Raw genomic sequence first — 23,092 nt, forward strand, 5'->3', positions numbered from 1 at the left:
ACGCAGCATTTTATACTGGATGTAGCCTTTTTTTTAAAGCAGTTGAACTCACATATATAAAATACCACCATAATGAATTGGCGACTTGAATTGTTTCCTTGCAGGAAAAGAAAAACAGCTTTTGTTTGAGTTATTTTTTATTTACTTTTCGATAAAACACTCATATGATGTTTAAAAGACGGATAAGCATCACATCATTCTTTTCATAAAAAACAGTATAGGCAATGTACCGCATTTCTACAAAAGAAACTTCTCAACACTGAAGATGAAGCGGTTTCTAAACATAGATCCTAATGATACACATTGTGTTTTCAGTCTCTCGGCACCTCGTAAAACCCCTGCTTCCTGTGTGGGATTCATGATTAAAGTGTTTTGTGTGTCGGGCTTGTCGACTTTGCATTTTTCCATCAATCCGTCACTCCGTCTCTGATTAATCAATTCAAACAGAGCGGTTTGATGTGCTCCTAAAGTGATTTCTCTTCTTCATATCAGAGGAGTCGCTTTGCAGCAGCTCTCGAGCCTCGTCCCGCGTGTCAACTCCCCTCAAACAGTGAGCGAAAATCAGCAGCATCTGAAATAGCTGGAAAAATGAAGCGGCCGTCAATCAGAAGGTCCTCTTAAAGGACGGCTCAGAAAAAAAAAGATACCGGAGACAGGAAGATACCGGAGAAGGGAGAATGTTTTTTAAGTTCACATTAAGTCAAGGAAAGTCGACCGAGTCTTCTACGGCTAAAGCTCCGTCTCCAGGAGACGGCTATCCGTCATCAAATAAGTCATTAAATACCAAATCCTGCATGTGGAGGCTTTAAGAGCAGATGGAAATCAAGTTTTCATCCTGAGGGTTTTCAATCTCCCCTGAATGTTAGAAATAGATGGGGAGGGAGTGATAGGGACAAAAGTGTATATAACTATGATGTCTTGCTTTTCGTCGTCTAGTAGAAATCTGTTGACATCACGCAGACATGCAGACTGTGTCTCTAATCGATTAATAACCAACAAAAAAGATTATAATGAAAACAGCACTGTAACCATTGAATGTCTGATCCGATTCGACACCAGCTCCACAGGTGACGGACACACATTAAAAGTTGGTCTTTTCAAATCAAAGTGCAAATGTGCAAATGCAATCTGAGAGCCGAGTCCACAACTAAAGATAAAAACAGCAAAAAGCACCATGTCTTCAAACTTCAGTGTAAAACCGTAAAAATAGTTGTTTGCTGCTATATTAATGATCTGAATCTGGTATATTGCATCTTTAAGTGAGTTATTTGGAAGAGAAAAACCAACAGTAAATGTAATGTAAGACAAACCTTTTATAAATAAAGTGGATGCTTGCAGCACTACAAGGACAGCGAGAGTAAATAAAGTAAAATAAATACATAAGAGGAGGTATATAAAGGACTAAACTAAAATAGGAATGGAATAAAAAGAAAAGAGCGTATGGAGACAAACATGCAAGGTGCAAAGTGTTGGTGGAGGTTAATATCAGCAGATTCAGCCTCATTGACCAAACATCTCATGTCAGACTACCTCCTTTAAATTTAAATTCAGAAACACCCAAATTGTAATAAACTATAATGATCTTTTGCGTTTAAGGCCTTAACCCTTCTCTGGTTGTATAGAAGTATATGATTCATGTGTTAAAGCTGCATTATCTCTACTGACCACCAGGGGGCGACTCCTCCGGTTGTATAGAAGTATATATAAATGACTATACTTCTTCAAAACAGCATGCTGTTCATTTAGTCAGACTTTAGGGAGGGGCTACAAGGTGATTGACAGGTCGCTACCGCTACCAGAGACGTATACAGCGTCTCTCACTCCTCCTCAGTCCTGATGTGGTCACTTCTGTTCATTGTTTGGACAAAAAAACAAGATGGCGACGACCAAAAGGCTGAACTCAACAACAACCGATGGGCAATGCCACGAAACATGTCTCCTGAGAGTGGATGACTTTCTGCCTCACAGCCTGTTCAGTGGTCCCACATGAGGCAGTGGGTCACATTTCTGGTCTGGAGAGGATTATTCTCTCGTGTTTAACAATCTAAGACCGCGCTCTTCAAAAAAGATGCTAATGTGCACATCTGTAAATGTTATTGAATGGTAATTCGGTGAAACTTACAATAAACAAGTAGAGCTTTGAATTAACTGTCACCCAAATCCTCTGTTGGACGTAACTCCTCTGTCTCTGTGAGAAAGTACAGACGGAGCAGAACGGTGACACGACTCCTTGGGTTTTGGAGTCATCGTTGTTGTTTACAAAAATATGAGCTTCTTTATCTCCGCGGTTCTTTTGCGGGATGTGATTTGTCTGTTTGCAATTTCAGAGGAGTCGGAGGGGAAAGATGTATATATATATATATATATATATATATATATATATATATATATATATATATATATATATATATATATATATATATTTGTTTATGTTGTGTTGAATGTATACATTAAAAAAGACATCCAGAAGCTTGGGTCTGTAGATGCCATGACAAGTATTATTATTGATGTTAAAAATGTCAGATCCTAGCAAACTTTCTGCGTCATAATAAATAACTTTCATACACTTTAATGAATAATGCTGCTAAACCAACTTGAAGAGAAATACAGATATTGAACTCCTCCTGGCTATAGTTGGATTTTTTTTCTTCTTTTTATGGTTTTATGGTTAATTTTAGTAGTAATGTAGTTAACGTTCGGTAAAGATCGCCATCTTGGTTAAATATTGAAAAACAGTTACCTAAAGGAAGATGTTTCCTTTTTAAAATATTTAACCAAAACCTTAATCGTTCCCAAACTTTAAGTATTTGATCAACTAAACTCTAACATGGGTAACAGGATGCAGAGCTCAGGTAGTCCTGTGCTTCCTGTTTTAATGATCAACTTTAGCCTTTTCATCTAATACTTAAGGTTCAGGGCAAATTAAATGAAGGTACTTAGTGTAGATCATTATTCTCTCCGGGGACGTCCAGGAGAACCCCCCCAAAAAGAAGAAAAAGTCCAAATTGTTTTACTTTTGGACAGTGAGGGTTTGTTATATTGTTGAAGTGTTTTTTGTTCTGTATGATGATCGAGGGAGATTCCCATTTATGATGAATACTAATAATTTGCCCTCATTCCACACTTTGTCTCTATCCGGCCTTGTAACATCATTTTTGTCGTCCTTTTATTGGACAACACACAACACATGTCGATACATATGGAAATATTGCTTGTTCACAAACCAAAAACCTCATAAATACAGTGAAGAGACCAGCGGTGAGCAACAAAACATGGCCGCTCAATTTAATCCAAGCAACTGTCATGTCAACCCTGTCTCCTAAAAATTACGTTCTGATATAAAAATACTAACTGATATGAATGTGTTCAGAACATTTCTGACCACATCCAAACATCTTTACTGTACTGGTCTTACATGAATGTTGTAATATGTCAAACACAACGTACTGTCACTGGCCGGCTGTCACCGGCCTCACCCCGCCCCTCTTTTCTTTTTTCTCCGGAGAGTCAAAAAATTAAAATATGCTTAAATAAAGCAAGAAAACAAAAACACAAACACACGATTATAAACGTATTTGCAATACATCAAACACAAACATAAAAACAATAAAACAAAAATACGTGTATAATCAACATACGTGTTTAATCAACGTAAGTGTAATACGTCAAACACAAACACAATCAGGGAGGAGATACGTTTCTGATCAAACATAATTGGGAATGCGTATTAGTTCTGGGGGAACGTAATTTTTAGGAGACAGGGTTGGTCATGTTTCCCCCTCAAAATGTCTTTGAAAGCAAATCATCGCATTTGAGTGCTGTGAAAATATTCAACATCTGTATTAGAAATGGCACTAAACTGTACATCTAGACTTAATCTGATTAATAACCCTTCAACTGCATTAGATTAATTTCTTTATATGTAAACATCCACCACAAACCGTCTCACAACCTCCCGTATTATAAAGAGCTAAATGGTGGACTTTAACATACCTGTGTGTGCGAGCCGACCTGAAAACATTCCCCGCCTGTGATCTCCCCGTACGCCGTATATATTCTAAATTGGGAGCAGGCCGGCAGCAGAGACGTGACCCTGTATACCTCCTACTCCCCCTCCTCATTACCGCCTGACGAGAGCAGAAACATCCCTTCAGGGCTCCGGCAGTGTGCACTAATAGCTGCTGTCTGGTGACGGAGAGGTCTGCTGGAGACGCCGAGCTCTCACCACTCAGTCATTCAGCCAGAACAGATTGACCCCAGTAGCACCGGCACCTCCTGACAGCACAAGTGGTTGTGGTGCAGGAGGAAAAATAAATAAAACATGTATAAATAATCATTAAAGTATAAGAAGACATGGATGTTATAGCAGATAGCTTGCATGTTTGCTTCCTTTATTCCCCTTGAGGAATTAAAGGCATGTTCAGGATTTCTGTGTGTGTGTGTGTGTGTGTGTGTGTGTGTGTGTGTGTGTGTGTGTGTGTGTGTGTGTGTGTGTGTGTGTGTGTGGATTCTCTATTTCGACGCTATGTAAAGGCTGTGCAGATCCACATTGGTGTGTTTTGAGTTATTCTGGCTAATTGGCTCATGTTACAGTAGGCGGAGAATTTGGTGCCTTAATTAAACTTTATACACTCTGAAAAACAACAGGGGGGAGCTGCCCATCATGCTTGTGCATGCACGCTATCATTAAGATGTTTTACTGCAATGTAGAAATATAAATAGATACAGCAATTAAATATTGTCACCAGGTGGCAACCTCTATTTCTGAAGAGTGAAGCCAATGTTTCAGCTTGTTAAAGCTCCATTTTCTCAAATAGTCACCAGGGGGTGACTCCTCTGGTTGTATAGAAGTCTATATAAACGACTCTCCTTCTCTCTTGATTTATTCCCTCAGTAAACATTGTAAACATGAGTTTATCTCTCAATCGCTAGTTTCAAGTCTTCTTCAATACAGCATGATGTTCACAATGTTAAAGCAGGGTATGCTTTAGGGCGGGGCTACCTGGTGATTGACAGGTACAGCATCTCTACGTCACTACTATATGGTCTGTCTATTGGTTGCAAAAAATGCCAGTTTTTTACCATGTAAAGTGCCGTTGAGTACCTTTTTAAAGCGCTATACAAATACAATATCATATCATATCACAGTGAAAAAGAGGCTCATAAGGAACCAATCCAAACGCTGACATTATTCTATGACCATAACGTTGTGCAATCAAAGCTTACTTCATAATGATAAGTTAAAGTGAAAAACTTGTCTATTGACACAATAATAAACAATGCATATGTTTCGATAGCGGTCATACTTATGTTGCGGAGTAAAAAGTATCGTATTCCTTTTTGTATTTTAGTGGAGCAGAAGTAGAAAACAGAGCTAATACATCAAAGTTGTATATAAGTACAGTGCTGAGAAGAGTAAATCAGGCTTTACAAAGGTTTGATTTACAGCCGGACGGTGCAGCTGTCTAATAAACTGGTGCCGCAGAGCATCGTTAACTTTGTCTCTGCTGTTCTTGAGCAGTTAATCACGATGCAGCAGCTACTGTGTAAATATATATAAATATAAGAGGAGCTGCAACAGACAGAGTTATGATTTAACTCCGAGACAGCAACAGAGTCTGGGTGAGATCAGGGATTAATGAATACAGATTACACTGGTTAGAGATGGCTTGTTAAATGAATCGAGGATGTGTAATAATTAGTGGATTGCTCAACGCTAATAAAATGAGTCTGTTTTCTTAGTTTTTTTCTCATTCCCGTCATTTGTTATCATGTTTATTCAGCCATATAACGTGCTGATAGCAAAGCAGGGAACAGTTGCCAAGTTCCCACAATGCAATGTGCCATCTGGGTGACAGGTTTCCCTGCATTTGTTGACACGGCGAATAAATGCTGCTTGTTTCCAGGTAATCGCTTCCTGATATTTACATTGCTTCGAGCAGAAGGCATTACAGGAGCTCTTCCTTGTAATGGGGACGTCAAGGTCACGTGAATTCTTTTTGTTGTTGGACATAAACAGGCGGCCGTGTCTCCATCGTGAGTCCATCGTGATTGCAAACCTGTTTGATTTCCTCATCGGGCAAAGACAGAGGAAATAAAAGATAAGAAATAAAGACAAATACGATGCATTTATTAGGTTGCATGACTAAACAGATATTCGATATAAATGACATATTAGCAGTCATTCAAAGCCCCTAGTACAGTGGTTCTCAAACTGTGGGGCGTGCCACTCTAGTGGGGCGCAAAGGTATTACAGGTAGGGGGGAAATGCAGATTTTCTTTTTTTTACAATCCTTTAATTGCAGTAAAAGTCGGGTTACAAGCGCTACTGCGTTCGGTGGGTGTCCACACTGCGATAGCTGTAGCCAGCTACCGCTGCTGCTAGTTCCCCGCTAACTTCCGCTAGCTCTCCGCTAGCTCTCCGCTAGCTCTCGCTAGTTCCTCGACAACCACTGAAGGTAGCGGGACCAGCCCCGGGCAGAGGGGACGCGGGCAGTAGCAGCAGCAGCAGCGCTAGCTAGCAGCAGCAGTGGGGGAGCTAGCATCAGCGCTAGCTTGCTACAGCGGGGACAACCACCAAAGGTAGTACCCGGCTTTTACGGTATTATCTTAAAAAGATGTTCAGTGCAAAACAGGTTAATTGCAGCCACAATAAGCATTTATTTTGCCCAATATTTTTTTTTAGTTTTTGTTTGCATTGTTCTAACAAAGTGATTGCACATTTTATTTGTTTTTGTCTGATGGAGCGATCCGGTTTACTTAAAAGTACATTTCTATTATTTGAAAAAGCATGGATGGAGAATAACAAGAAGTTACCACTGCCCTAGTAATACATTTAGTCTATGTTTCCTTTATTTTCCATCTTGCCGTGGATGTTTTTCACTTGGGCCCAGAATCAGATCGTTTAGTGTATTTATTTACAAGTGAGTGACGACCAACATGAAAGCAAACACCCAGGAAATAGGATGACGTGGTCATGTGATATTTCCATTGATCGTTCCCCCACGCTGCAGTGGATTATGGGATGCTGAGGGGCTGCAAAAGGACACACCAGCTCTGCCGTCCTCCTCAAAAGTTTCCTTCAGATGCATTGAGAGGAGCTTTCTGAAATGAGGAGCGTTCGTTTGAATGTATTCAGTGTTTCACGAGGATCCTGAACAAGCTGACTTTTCTGTGAAAACAATAAAAAATAAAAACTCATCTGCACAGTCAGCTGCTGTGAATGCTAATTGGAATGTACAGCGCAGTCCTGTACATTGTGTTCATTGTCTCCTAACAAATACGCCCACACTCAAACCTCCTGGTGCACAACCCAATTTACAGGAAAGAAAACACACACACACATGCACACACACACATGCACACACACGCACACACACGCACACACACGCACACACACGCACAACACAGCTGAGCTCATTTAGGGAGCTGCTGAGAAGAAGAGCAGCCATTACTGCAGAGCTTGCTTCCAACATCCAGGAGCACGGTTCATCTTCATGACATGCACATGGAAGCAGAAGAAAATCTCCTTTGAATTAATTTGAGACTTGAAACTGCTGGGATTTGGGAAGACCAACACAGTTTTTTTAATGGCATGTTGCCTTTATTTGATAGTGACAGTAGAGATACAGACAGGAAGTGGATTGCAGTTGGATAATAACCACAAGACCACTCCGAAGCCAACCAGACATTTAAAACATTAGTCACTGGTAATATTACCCCCCTCTCCGTTATACTGAGCAGCCATGATGGTTTACAGACAAACTTCCTGGTCAAAATGGGACACACTGTACACGGTGGAAACAAGTGATGAGGAGAAGTTAAATTAAGGCCAAAGGTATGAAAGATAAGACCCAAGCCGTGGTAAACCATGTTTTTTTCAGTTACAGTTCTTTTTATGCGTCACAGTTTGTAATACTGGTACTATAATACAACACAGAGAATTCTAGAGAATTAAACCCATTAACCTTCTCTGCATGTGGCGGAAAAATGCACTTTTACAAAGTCTATTTTCCGGGAACAATTCAAATATCGATTTCAATAATAATGTGAAGGTTTTTGATTTTCAAAGCTGCCTTTTCTTCCTGCCAGCTTGATCTTTTTTCTCCGGCGGGCCCAGTGGTGTTCAGCACAGGTGATTGAAGCTGCCAAGTTACCGACAATACACCTTACAATTACCTGAATGACAGACTTATGATTACATCCAAGTTCTGCAGTGTTTTTCTAAAATACAGTAACTTGAATAAAAACGTGACTTAGTCAGTGTGTGTTTGTATTAGATTGCAGCCTTTAAAAAAAAAAAGTTAATTGATGATTGATGAATCATTTTGTCTGTCGCCATCTTGGATTACGGCCGTCGCCATCTTGGCTTTTTGCAACCAGCGAACGGAAATTACCTTATTTGTAATGTGGAGGAGCGACGTAGAGACGCCGTATACGTCTCTGGTAACGACCTGTCGACCCTGCTTTATGGTCTGTTTGACTTTAAATGACCATAATTTACTAAATGAACATCATGCTGTATTGAAGAAGACTTGAAACTAGAGATTGAGACATAAACTCATGTTTACAATGTTTACTGAGGGAATACATCAAGAGAGAAGTAGAGTCATTTATATAGACTTCTATACAACCAGAGGAGTCACCCCTTGGTGGTCAGGAGAGAGAATGCAGCTTTAACACATGAAGCATAGATTTCTATACAACCAGAGGAGTCGCCCCCTGGTGGTCAGGAGAGAATGCAGCTTTAACACATGAAGCATAGACTTCTATACAACCAGAGGAGTCTCCCCCACATGGCCAGTACAGAGAATGCAGGTCTAAAACACTACCGCATTGGCTTCACTCTTTAGACACTTTTTGTACACACTGTATAGTGTATTGAGAAGGGACCCCTGTTAATTGTTACACCGCCGAACGGCATTCTGGGTACGGCTCGCTCTCTGTTGCTCTCAATGATATTTTCTGTCAACCTAGAGCCGGTTGCTGCGTCGGAATACATTACAATAATACTCAGTAATCTTGTTTTTATAATCGCTGGAAGCCAACATGGTAGTTTGACCGTCTCTCCTCCAAGAACTTCCCCTTCTTTAATATCCCTCTTTTGTTGCTTTTTGTGCTGTTTGGATTTCCATGTCTGGAATCTGAGCCATTATCTGTGTGACCTTTAAACGCTGAATTCAGACTGAGTAGGCGGACATAAATGATGCACTACATAAGTATACATCAGCCGTCTAATCGATGCCCACTTAGAATGCTGCACACCGTGTTCGGTCGGTGGCTCTGGCTGTAAAACTGTTGAGGGATTTCCCTCACGTTAATGTGATATTAGATATTCATGAGAAACAGATGCATCTGATGCCACATTAAAATGGATGTCTACACGCCGGAAACTATAGGGAACAGACACTATAGCGGGTCCTGGGGGTTCCCGAATGGATGTGATCAGTGCCTGATGGTAATTCAACACACCTCATAGGCAAACAGCCTTATTTGTGCTCCAATAGGTTAAACGATTGTCACGAATTCTCCATAAACGCTTCAGTGAGTTGAGGACGAGATTCTTTTTCAAATGGAGCATTGACACCTTTCACAATACATTACCTCTGCTCCCTAACACAGGCATGATGCATCGTATTGGCAGCCATGATCCGCCGTCCGTTCCTGTAATTTGTCCAAATTTTTGTCTTCGCTTGACAATAATGTGGATGGATGTTTAATATTTAATTTGCAGGGGAAGAGGGAGTAATGTAGCCGTCGGCCCCCAGAGCCAAACCTCTTTCCTCTTTCCTGTGCTTGCTGCTGACTTGGCAGGATGTCTTCAGCCACTTAGCCACTCAATTACCACTAAACAGCTATCACGGCCCGTTTTCTTTCAAGGGATGCACACAAACACAGCGGTCAAGTTCACATGCGTACATGTCGTGCATTAGAAACGGGGCAGATGGGAAGATAGGAACACATTGGTGCACAGCTCCTCTTCATTTATTTCTCTAATGAGACACCTTTGGTGATGAACAGTTTAATCGGGTTTACATTCAATTTTCAGACAACTTTTAAGCGACCTTTTTGGAATGTGGCAAAAAAAAATAAAAAATGATGCTTGGAGCAGATAAACTGGGCGACAGCGTAGTTTGGTCCGACGTTGCACGGCTGCAATCAGCAGAGGAAAGGAAGTAGAGGGTACTAACTGGAAGCAAAAGAAGTTATAAAACATAAAACAAAATGTTTTAATACTTTCATGCTGTGCGGAGACGAATACCAGCGTTTTCTTTTTGGAGCAATTGAGAACGTTTTACGCCGTTTTGTTATGCAATATTTAAATAATGTGCATTTCTATAGACCTGAATGCAAACACGGCTAAGGCTGTAATCCTTTTGACCCCACAGCCTCTCCTTGGCAATAGAGCAATAAAGTGGGAGAAGGGTCACTGGCGATCGGACGGGCGATAAACTCTGAGTGCCGAAGGTGAGCGACCGCTTCAGGTGCAACTCACCCCTGCATCGTGGTACAGTGTATGCTTCCCTTCAGTAATTACACACTGCACGCGTCACACGGACGGCACAGCTGATGTGCGTTGACGCTGAAGTGCAGGACAATGGCATAAACCCTGACTGGGGCTCCTGATAGTTGTTTGTATCCAACCAGACTGACAGGTAAAAGCATGATTCCTCAGATTTACGGTTGAAAGACTTTTTCCCGGCTTCCCTCTGATCCCTTCCTCACAGCCTTTGCATGCGCAGGTGACCCCGGCATCTGACAAGGGTCACTGTGTGATATCAGGCAATACAAAAAAAATCTTCTGTTTGAAGCTGCAGATCAGCGAGGCTTTTATTTTCTCACGTTGCCCTTCCTGGAATCATCCGCAGAGCCCCATAGTGCCAACAAAACCAATAAAAAAGTCAGCTGGAAATATCAGTGTGGGCTTTGGAGAGGAGAGATATTGAAGAGAATAACACCGCTTTTAATGAATTGTCAGATTTATTCCGCTGTAGCAGCGGTGTCGAGGCTCTGGAGCAAAATGTCTTTGATTTTTTTTTTTGACCAGCTGGCGTTTCCTATCACTGTGTCTGGTTTGGGCCTTGCTGGTATTTGGTGTGTGAGGGGCTTTATCTCAGGGCAGTAGCAGTGAGCATGCATACAAATGTCCGTTTTCTTAACGACACACACACACACACACACACACACACACACACACACAGCACATGTAGTCTCACCGTTCATTTGAAAACTGTCAACCAGGACGCTGCAGCAAATAATTTGAGGAATATTTCTTGTCTCTAAACAGTTAAATAATGTGTTTCTGTGTTTACTGAGGGGCAGCACGGGAGGGTTGCAGCAGTATAATTATAGTAGTAGTGTGTTCTGTCTCCTGCGTGTATTTTAAAATGTCCTGTTGAGAACAAAACAAAACAAAAAAACAGGAGAACATGAACGCCTGAACCAAATTGTATGACGATCCATCCAATAGTTGTGGAAACATTTGACTCAAAACCACAGAATTGGTCCTCTGGGCATCATGACTGGGAATTCATTTCATATTTGTTCATGTGTGAGGAGGGAATGGAAATTAGTACAGATAACCACAGATGGATTTATTACGGTGTCTGAAATTTAAAGAGCATTGATGTACAAGTGTACGTCATGACATCACTGCTGGGCCACGGCCACGCCCACATGTGATTTAGGGCAACGCTCTCTATGTCATTTTGAGGGACAGGGTTGTAAAAAGACGGCCTTCAAATTCTTGCATCATTCTTTCAAAAAAGTTCCCGTCAATGACTTGGTTAAGGCCGCCTTGATCGTAGGCGAAGCGTTTAACCGGAGAGGTCGTGAAGTGTTTGCTTTGTATTGACCTCTATTGTTTTATCGAGGGAGAGAGAGACAGTTAGCGATGTTCAACCTTGTTCTGTCTCTCTCGGAAGGCTAAAAGTTCGGACAGGGACAACACTTCAGTGTCAACGGCTAAATTAAAAGACGAAGACAAAAGAGCAGCAATGCACCGGCGGTTCTTTCCCTCATGGATATGTGTTGTTCCTCTCTGTTGTTGGTTCACAGCCGGTCCCGTTTAATGTGATGGGATTACATGGTTAGGAGGTTTTGATCAGTTTAAAGCACTTACGTTGTCAAAGGAATTTAAAAGTTTAAAAGACCGACTGAAAAATCTCCCCTATTGTTTTTTCTTCTTCATAACAGCAGGTCTTCACAGATGTTTTTTGTCTTTTCTTATTGAGTCAAATTAGGCAATAACATTCTTTCTTCCTTACGTTTAAAGCAAAGTCTTCCACTTGAAGGGATAATGAACAAACAAAGTCCCGAGTGTTTTCTCCTTGAACAATACTCCAGGATTTCACATTCAGCAGCAGAGAAAGCTGTATTTTACACCTCAGTGTTTTCCAGACGTGGACACAGACACGGATATGGACATGGATTCAGATATGGACATGGATTCACATATGGACATGGATTCAGATATGGACATGGATTCACATATGGACATGGACAGGGACATGGACACGTATATGGACATGGATATGGACACGGATATGGACATAGACAGATAGACAGACGTGGGCACGGGCACGGATATGGACATGGACATGGATTCAGACATGGACATGGACACAGACATGGACACGGACATGTATATTTGACACAGACAGGGACATGGACACGTATGGACATGGACACGGACATGTATATGGACACAGACACGTATATGGACATATATATGGACACCTATACGGACACATATATGGAAACATATATGGATGCGGACATGTATATGGACACCTATATGGACACGGACACGTATAAGGACAAGGACACAGACACCTATATGGACACATATGGAGACGGACACAACTCAGGTCTTTAACAGATCAAATCAGATGAGCTCACTTTCATGTGTCGTCTTTTAAAAAAAGCAAAATCTTGCGGTGCAAAGATCTTGCGTCTGAAATCTAATCTGCAGTAAACATCTCCCTTTTCCTCTTCCCTCATCAGCTCCTTTCTGTTTGACCTTCTCTCTCTCTCCTCCAGTTGATTTACACTCGGACATTAGTCAGCCACAGGGACGCTCCCGGTCCCTCCTCTCTTCACCGGCTGGACCGGCTCCAGATCAACGGGCCGCATGCTGCCAGCCTTTTAAAAGGTCTGCATTCCTGGAGGAACTGGTGAGGGAGAAATGGATAGATGTGAGGGAAGTGGATTTACAGTATGTGTGAGCGGAAAAAACTCTTTTTTTCTTCTTCTTCTTCTTCTCCTTCTTCTTCTTTTTTTCCCTTTTTGGCAGACCGACATTTAATTGGTGTGATTGGAGACAGATGCAGCAGCAAGGGTTGGGGAAGATGCCAAGAATGGGAGCTTTAGACAGTGTGATGGAGCTCAAAGTGTGCCAAGAGCATATGCAGCGTACTGTATAATATATATATTCATCTAACAGACACAGAGTGGAAAGAATCTTACCTGAGGTAATATATACAATGGAATTTTTGAGACGTCAGTTTTCCAGTCTTCGCAATCCCTTTTAATATCTCCAGTGCTGCTAAGTTATTGTGGTCAGTGCACAAATTAATGGACTTGACGGCTTTATTGGATTTACGTGATTTTCTTGCATGGAGTGCCATGATTCTTTTAGGCATTTAGAAGAAAAAAAGATACTTAGAGTATAAATGTACAGAAAGTCACACTATATCTTATATATGTCAATATTATGAAATGTAGTAATACTTTATCGTCAGACAAAACATTTATTATTTCTCATGCTAGAAAGAAGATACAGGCCGAGGCCACACTTCTCTTTCCTGAGCGCCTTTCGTCATCCGATCACGGCGGGATGCATTAAGCTGTCAAGTCCATATGCTCTGAGATTGGATTTTGTTTTGGGAGATCGGCAGAGACCCCGTGTCGAGGTGGCCTGGTTCCAGTTAACTCTGGGGCTCGGGGAGGTGTGGCCGGCATAGCGGGCGTAACCCAGACAATTCATCAAACGGACACCTGCATCGTCTCCCTGATGGAAAAAAAAACAAGATTTCCCGCTGTCGCTGCTTAAAAAAAAAGCTTTTCAAATACATAAAGAACAAGTTACTTTTATCGTGAACAATGTATCGGGAAACGTTTTTCCATCGTCGATTTTGGCAGTTTTGGTTAGCAAGCGTATAAATAAACTGCAATGCATAGTGCACTTTAAACGCTAAGCAATACTTTATTTTACAATACTGTCATCACATTTTTGTGCAATACTATTACTATATTTTGTGCCTTATTTTGATTTATCTTTTACCCTTTTTATTTTAATTTCTGTGTGTTAGGATGACCCAGCAAAATAAGCTTTTCATTGTACAGAGTGACTGTCTGCTATCTGTGCATATGACATTACAAATATCTTGAAATTTGAATCTTGAGTAGAATGGAGGCATTTTATTGCGAAGCATTTAGAGGAAATAAAATGTGTTCAGACGCAGTTTTATAGCCGCGACTACGACCACGACGTCCGATCGATATCGGATCAGGAAGGCCGCACATCAGCAAACCGCTGAGATCCAATCTGAGGCATTCGATCACAAAAAATTGCATCGAAGAGACGACTGTAGCTGTGAAAAATAAGCACAATTTAGTCTGAAGTGATACCTTTTATATCAAGGGCTCTGAATGGAAAATGCTATTCTTGGAGGGAGGAAAAAAGGTTTCCAGATAAAGGAAAGGTGAGAGAGAGCAGAGATGGAAGAGAGGGAGTAAGCCGGTTTAGAAGAAGAAGAAGAAGAAGAAGAAGAAGAAGAAGAAGAAGAAGAAGAAGAAGAAGAAGAAGAAGAAGAAGGGGAAATGCTCGAGTGAGCAAAAGGCTGTTAGACTGAGTCTCTCGCTGTGCACACGCGTGACCCGTTAACACACGGGGCCTCGATCTGCTCCGCGCTGCTGACCCTTAAGTCCTGGGGGAGGATCCCACCGTGGGTTCTTCCTCAGAGGACGGTTCAATGTCACCAAACAGGAACATGTCAGTGAAGACTATATATGCTGCCCAAAGTGGGGCCCGCGGGCCAAAAGCTGGCCCACCAAAAGGTTTGAATTGGCCCGCCAGATGTTTCTAGCAAGAAAAAAGGAATTACAACAACAACAAAATGCAGGGTATGAATCGTTGTTTATGCCGTTCTATATCCATGAGTTTAAAATGCTCTTTGAATATGTAGGATTACTAATTGTTCGAGGGAGGTAACGGAGGCAGAGACGGTGGTACGAGGACGAAATGCATTCACTTCAGTTTGAGCATCCCAGCTTTATCCTGTATAATATATATATATATATATATATATATATATATATATATATATATATATATATATATATATATACATCGCAAACTGGGATTTAATCAGCGCAACAGCAACCCTGGGGTTCCTTTTAATAATCAATGTGCAAGAATCGTGTGCAAATATGGAATCAATCAGCACGTTGTCCTCATGCACATTCATAAACAAACAAACCGGCGTGTGTTTTGCACGGTGGTTTCGGCGTTTCTTGCGTTTGTCGCTCTCCCTACTACTGTATGTTTATATATTTTTGCGCCCGTATTGTTCATTACTCAATGCATTTGAAGATAATAAATTAAATCTCAGTGGGACTGCGCTGAGAGCAAAACAAGGGGAATGCTTCCCGACTACAAAGGCGTTTGCTTTGGCAACAGCGCGCATGAGAAATGGGAGCTGGCTTTCTTCCTGCTCGCATACTTCCCCTCCCCCGCCTCTCGCTTGCATGTGTCTTGTTTTCTCAGGCTGGTGTGGAAGAAGACACATCTGTGGAGAAGCCAGTGCACCTCGCCATGGAGCGGCATGAGGCTCCGGGTCCCGGGTGAGCTTTCAGCTCAAAGGGTTCAGGACTGAATCTCGTGAGGAAGACGGGTCGAAGGAGACGAAGAGCGGACGAGTGGGTTCGGGGTGTGTTGTGGGTTTTGAAGCGGGATCACAGCCTTCTGTTGCATCACATCTCCTCTCCCCCTCCAGGGGCTTATATTTGAAGGTTATTTCAACTTTGTTTCGACGTGAAACCTGTTGGAAGAAAAAAGGTGAAAGCGACATGTGAGAGGAGCTCCCTGCTAGAATACAACCACAGAGATTGAAGTATTATACACGATAAAGTACGCGTCTCAGAGCAAGAACAATATTTGAGAGAGTAAAATGCAAAGTAAAAGTACAAAGTAAGTGTTTCCACTTGTTCCACCTTCGATCAAGCAACACGCATGTTTTACTTTGATTAATAATAAAAGTGTTTTTATTGTGTATTAAAAGCTGCCAAGAGCTAGTCTTAGGAAGTCTGATATCTATTTCATATTGTATGTATATATAAATATATAGATATATATGTCACCATTATGGTCAATATATCATGACACACCATTGACCATAATGGTGACATAAAAAGAAATAAATACAAACTTAGTTTGTTGTCTCACTAAAGCACAGTTAAAGATGAATTTGACTGATTATATATTGTAATTACTACATACATTTAGTATAATATTCACTGATCCACTAATTGCGTGATTCATCTTCACCTGCAGGACAATCTAAGTCCCAAAAAGAATGGCGGGCCGCAGTGTGCACACAGGTTTTTTTTGTATTATTATCATTTTGCAGTTGCTCCACTGCCTATCGTCGGCTGTCAACACTGACAGATGATTTACTCTTCGGACCGAACGAGGAATAATGCTTCAGGCAGCAGAAAAACACTTTTCAATCACGGCCACTCCGGCACCCCATCTTCTCCCTCGGCCTCTTTCATGTCCGACTCGCAGGTCCTCAGCAATCACCAAGCCGGCAGATCTTCCATTAACCTCCACACAAAGGCCCGATGAGGCCTTCAATTGGTTGAGAGCTCGGGCTTTTCTCTGAATGAGGTGACTGTGTCTTCACGTTTTTTGGGTGGAGAGTTAAAAAAAACGTGCAAAGTGGTGTTTGGAGCTCACAGCTAATGTTGCGGCCGTTGTTCATCGGCACTCTGGCGGTAACGAGTGCATTTCACCTGCACCCACACACTCCCACAAAGTACAGGAAATGTTTATCCGAATCACCCTCGTGTGGAAGGAGGAGACGCGTTTGTGTCCTTGAGTGTTGCTGTTCACACCGTGTGGCGGTGGATGATTATCCACCATCACTAAGAGCTTCTGTACTATCCCACTCTTCTGGGATTTTCATTTTTTTATTCCAGTATTGTTTGCTTTTAAAGTTCCTTCTGAACTTCTGCATATCACATATGCATGTTATATATTATTTGATAATGCATAATAGGAAAAAAAACTATGTCAGACGTACATATCAGGACGTTTAATGTAAATAATCATCATTATTATTATTATTATTATTTCCATAAAAGTCTTGATAGTTTTTTTTTATGGAAACTTGGAATTAACGCTTTTTTCCGATTGTATTATTGAGTAATTTGTTTTTATTTCATCCCAAGCAGCTGTCTCAACAGCAGTCATGCAGTCAAATTAAATGAAGTTCTGTTAGAAAACATCTGGATCCACTTTGTGTCTTCTGTTAAGTGAAACTGTTACTCACAACAATATTTCCCCTGTGTATCATTTCTACTTGTGTTTATTGCTACAACATGATGGGACAACAGTTATACTTTGAGGTTCTTGAACTGCAGTGTCCTTCATGTCACAGGGAACTGTTTCCCCACACGGGACTATAATCTGTACTTTGAGTATTTTAATGTAGTTTGGACTTCAGAATATGAATACTGTGCGTTTTCTACCTCTGTATACCACAGTATATCGATAAGTTCATGTTAAAAGATGCTAATATACACTATATATATATATGTGTGTGTGTAGATGTGTATATACCGTATATGTGTGTGTGTATATATAGATACATGTGTGTGTATATGTGTATATACTGTATGTGTGTGTGTATATATAGATATTTGTGTGCATATATATATATATGTGAATATAGATATATGTATATATACATATATATATATATTTATAAAAACGTTATAGTTGTGATATTCTGACTTTTTTTGCTCAAAATATTTAATCTTTAGATTTTTCCAGTTGTCCAACCCCGTTGGGTTCCACCAGCATATTAACGAGCTGAGCCATCATTATAACCAGAACTTCAAACTCGTCATCCTCAAAAAATCTTCAAGAACTTTGCATAATGAGAATATTTTTTATATATTTTTTAAACCTGTCATGAAGACAAACTTCTTAAGGATTCCCCGCTAGAGCCCATTAGCCTGCAGTGCATAAACACGAGCACCAGGGCGGCTTAGTGGGCCGAGGCGGGAGGATTCTTCTGACTCATATCGCGGCCGCTGTGAACACAGAGGCGCTAAGTCCTTTTTGGAGGACGCGTACTCATTTTGTTCTCCTTCCGCATGAATACTGAGCAGGACTTATCGGGCTCCTCGCCGCGGTAAATCCTCTGCACCTGCAGCGCCAGCCTCAAAGACTCTGATGGAGCGGCGCTTTGATGTGCCATCGAACCAGCGACCTTGTTTCTACTTCTGCCGCTGTAAATATAATGAGCGACTTACAGTTAGCGTGTGTGTGAGGGGGCACTCTCAGCTTTGTGTACTGTTTGTACCGTGAATATGAAAACAGTAAACACTCCACCACAGAGAGCTGTCTCTGTGAACATTATGTGTGTGTGTGTGTGCGTGTGTGTGTGTGTGTGTGTGTGTGGACAGAGACATCACAAACAAGTGTGCCGGGATGTTTAAGGTCAGCGTCAAAGCAAAAAACAAAATATACGTTCCTTGTAGTAACTTTAATCGTTATATATAATATACAAATGTACCTTTTATTCTGCTTCCAAAGAGGAGCATGACCAAATTAATTGATCATCATAATTGTCCATAGCCTAAGTTAATAATAATTATAATAATAATAATAATAATAATAATAATTAGAGCCGCAGATCGTAACGACACGACACGATGGAAACACTACGTATTTCTCCACAGGGGCGCCAAAGCCAACACAAAATATATAACCCTTGTAGTAACTTTAATCGTTTATAAAAATATACCTTTTATTCTGCTTCCAAGGAGGAGCATGACAAAACAATTGCCCATCACAATTTTCCACAGCCTAAGTTAATAATAATAATAACAATTAGAGCCGCAGGTCGTAACGGCACGAGGCGCACCGCTCGTGGGGAACACTACCGTGTTTGTCCACAGGGGGCGCCAAAGCCAACATCAGATATATGTTCCTTGTAGAAACTTCAATCGTTTATAAAATACAAATGTACCTTTTAAAAGAGGAGCATGACAAAATAAATTCTCATCTCAATTTTTCAACGCCTAAGTTAATAATAATAATAATAATAATTAGAGCCGCAGATCGTAACGACACGATGGAAACACTACCGTGTTTGTCCACAGGGGGCGCCAACAGTGACACAAAATAGACGTTCCTGGTAGAAACTTCAATCGTTTATACAAAATAAAAGGCATTTTTCTGCTTCCAAAGAGGAGAATGCCAAAATAAATTGTTTTACCAGTTGATGCATCGTCAAATTTATATAATTCCCTCTGGTTTAATCACTTGAGCTCGTGCTCCTTCTCCTCAGCAGTGCGGTGTGTTTCCCCGGCTGCACGTCTCTGTGTGCATTCCCTCGTGGGCGCAGCACAGCTACACAGAGAAAAGATCTCCCTATAGCGAGCTGCTACCAAGCCAACACTCTTTGTGTGTGTGTGTGTGTGTGTGTGTGTGTGTGTGTGTGTGTGTGTGTGTGTCTCTCCATCTCTCACATACACACACCCACATGGACCCAAAATATTCAGAATTTTCTTCACATCCATGCCAGCTCCCAGGCAGAATGGCTGGCATGTGTTCGTGGCACGGTTTCTTTCTCTTTTTGTTGTTGTTGTCTTGCACAACACACAGGCCGTGCACGTTGCTGCCAGGAGCCGGGTATGCATGTGGCATCCTGACGCATTGCAGTCTTGGACATGCCTCACACACACACACACATTGTAGCTACACACACACTACGAAGGCGCACGCTCCTGTTTTCAGGCTCGCTCTCCCCCCCCACATGTCAGTCACACACTCAGTCCGTGTATTCGATGGCGCCTCTGCTTGGCAGCAGAAGAAAGGTGATAGCGGCGGGCCCCCGGGGGCCGAGCGTTGTATCAAACAGCAGCATTAGTATGCAGAGGAGCCCACCGGGAGCCCAAACACGGGCGATCAAGACACTTCCATGCGCTGCTGGAAGAACAGACGAGGCCCACTTAAGGTACAAAGGGACGCGGCCCCCGAGTGTCCTTTGGGCCCGCTCCACGCCAGGCACACGTTTGACGCGTCAGGTCAAGTTTGTCCAACAGCTGTGAATATATATATATATTTTTAATAAAGTCCAGCAGCTCTGGGACGAGGCAAACTGTTGCCGTGCAAAGCAGTTAACTCTTAACTCGGCTTCGGGTGACGCCCAGAATGATGAGCTGGAAACATTTCCCACAATCCAAATATACAATTTTGTTGTCTTGTTTTTGAGATTGCACGCGTTGAACCCTCTTAAAGCAAAGCAGGCTGGCTCCACAGCCCCAGCTTACAGAGTATTCCCACCCCGAGGCGTCGCGCTCAACTGACAGAGGAGTCGCGTAGATTTTAAACAGTGTAGTGACAATACATCAAAATAACTCCGCTGTCATTGTCGGTGCCAACTCATCCATCAACGTTCAAAAAGAGAGACTTTTAGCTATAATTCAAATCTGAAAAAGCCTGTATCTTTTTTTTTCACTGCATGGTCCAAATGGTTATTTCATCCGCTGTTGTTCAGACGACCTTCTGCCGACCTTGTCTAGCGAAAACTTTCTCGAACAAAACCAAAAAAACATGCTATTATTCTGAGTGTTTGCCCAACAACGGCCTCCCTGAAGAACGGTGTAAACGCTGTTTACCTCTGGAGGTATTATCTGGTGACTGGTTCTCCACCAGGAGAATGATGCACTCTGCTTGCTCCTCAGTGAGGCGGGATAACTGGCGGACTAGTTATTGCAATTTGCTATTTGTATGCATAGCTTCACGCGACTGCATCGCTAAACGATGCAGCTGGATCCTCTAATATCGGCCGTTGAGATCTTTTGTTCCCGCCGCTGTATATCAAGGTGTCACTTCTTTTTCTTCTTCTGCTCTCCCTCTCAGACAGCGGTCTTGATTCTGGACAGATGCGGATTGAAATATTATCTTCAGAGATGCAATTCTTTACAACTTTTCAATTATGGTTCCATTACATGCTTTGTGTCGACACATGAATTACTGCCGTTGCCCCGTGAGAGGCTACTGAAACGCGTTGAGAGAAATCTGAGGCCGACTCTGCTCTCTATCCATCATTTCCAATACGGGATAACGACAGCGGCGAGGCCTCGAGAGCTCTCGCTCTTCTATTTAAGAATGCGCTGGCAACAATAACGTCTCTGTGGTGATGCATATCGATGACCTCCGATCTGCAATATGATCCAGGAAAAGTGGCGGGAACGTCCTATCTGCACTTTGTGTGTGTTTTTGTGGGGTTTTAAAAAAAACATTTTGGAACGTTTTTTTTTAAAGATTTTTGGCGTAGTTATTGATATACTTATTTATTTTCTCATTTGTAATTTGTTTCTTCTTTTTAATTTTGTAATTATTTATTTTATCAAATTGCTTTTCTTATTTTTTCTTCTTCACTTTATATATATATATATATATATATATATATATATATATATATATATATATATATATATATATATATACATATACATATATTTATTTCATTTTATTATGTATTGGGTATCCTTAACAAATAGCATTCTGCAAGAAATTTACAAAAAAGCAAATTTTTCAGAGAGGAGGTTTTGCTCTTCGGCCATCGACATGTGCATGTCTTTTGTCGGAGTTATTGATAGGGTTGCAAAATTCCGGGAATATTCAAAGTTGGAAACTTTCCACGGGAATTAACGGGAATATACGGGAATTAACAGGAATTAACAGGAATAAACTGGAAATGTTGGGATAATTTAGCTGTATTTACCTTGTCATAAGCAGACATGCATGCAAACATTGATATTATCTGTCTGCAATACCGCTCTTGGCCTCTACGCAACTCGGCGCTCTCACACTTGCCAGCATAGGGCTGAAACGTTCAGACGCAACACTGATGACAAAGACGTTAAAAAACAACAGAGCGTTTTATGTTTACGTTCATGTTTCTGGCAGACAATGTTCCCAACCAGCTGCATTCAGGGTCCAGCTGAGCTAGGCATGCATAGTATTGTTCTCAACTACATTTAAGTTCCCTGTTATATGCTTTTGCAAAAAACTTTTTTTTAAAGATTCCCCAAATTCCTAAGCCAAAATTCCCGTGGAAACTTTCCGGAAATTTACCGGAAGATTTCTGCCCCTTTGCAACTCTAGTTATTGATATACTTATTTAAATATAATTTATAATTGTTTTCTTCTTTTTAATTTTGTAATTATTTATTTTATCAAATTGCTTTTCTTCTTTAATTTTTTATAGCATTCTGCAAGAAATTTTCTTTATTTCACAGAGAGGAGGTTTTGTTCTTCGGCCATGGACATGTTCCTGTGTGTGAGAGCTGCTCGTTAGAAAACGCAGGTAATAGGTAATGTGGTGGAAAAGTCACGGCAGCACATTCATGCAGGAAACAGGGATATCTGTGCAAAATGTCCGTCAATAGTTATTATCTATAATTCAGCCACATCCATATTCAGCCTTATTTATATATTTATGTTGTGTGTTCAGTATTTAAATTCAGAGATGAGACTTATTTAGACTATTGGCAGGTAACATGTTGAACATATTCCACCATCGCTCTTCCTCATAAGCTCCTTTAATACAAAGATCCCATGATGCCGCTGGAAAGGAGACTGTAAATACGAACGAAAACAAGTTGCAGACGTGCCCCATAATAGTAATAAATCTAGTAATAATAAATTGTATTAGACTTAGACTTTTCAAGAAACTCAAAGGCACTTTACAAAGGAGGAAAAATAGCACAAAAAATATTTAAAAATATTTAAAAACATGCATTGAAGTCATTTCTGTTGGGCGGTTAGAAAGAATAATGTAAACGT

This window comes from Taurulus bubalis (genome assembly GCF_910589615.1).
Source record: "Taurulus bubalis genome assembly, chromosome: 2".
NCBI classification, from domain to species: Eukaryota; Metazoa; Chordata; class Actinopteri; order Perciformes; family Cottidae; genus Taurulus; species Taurulus bubalis.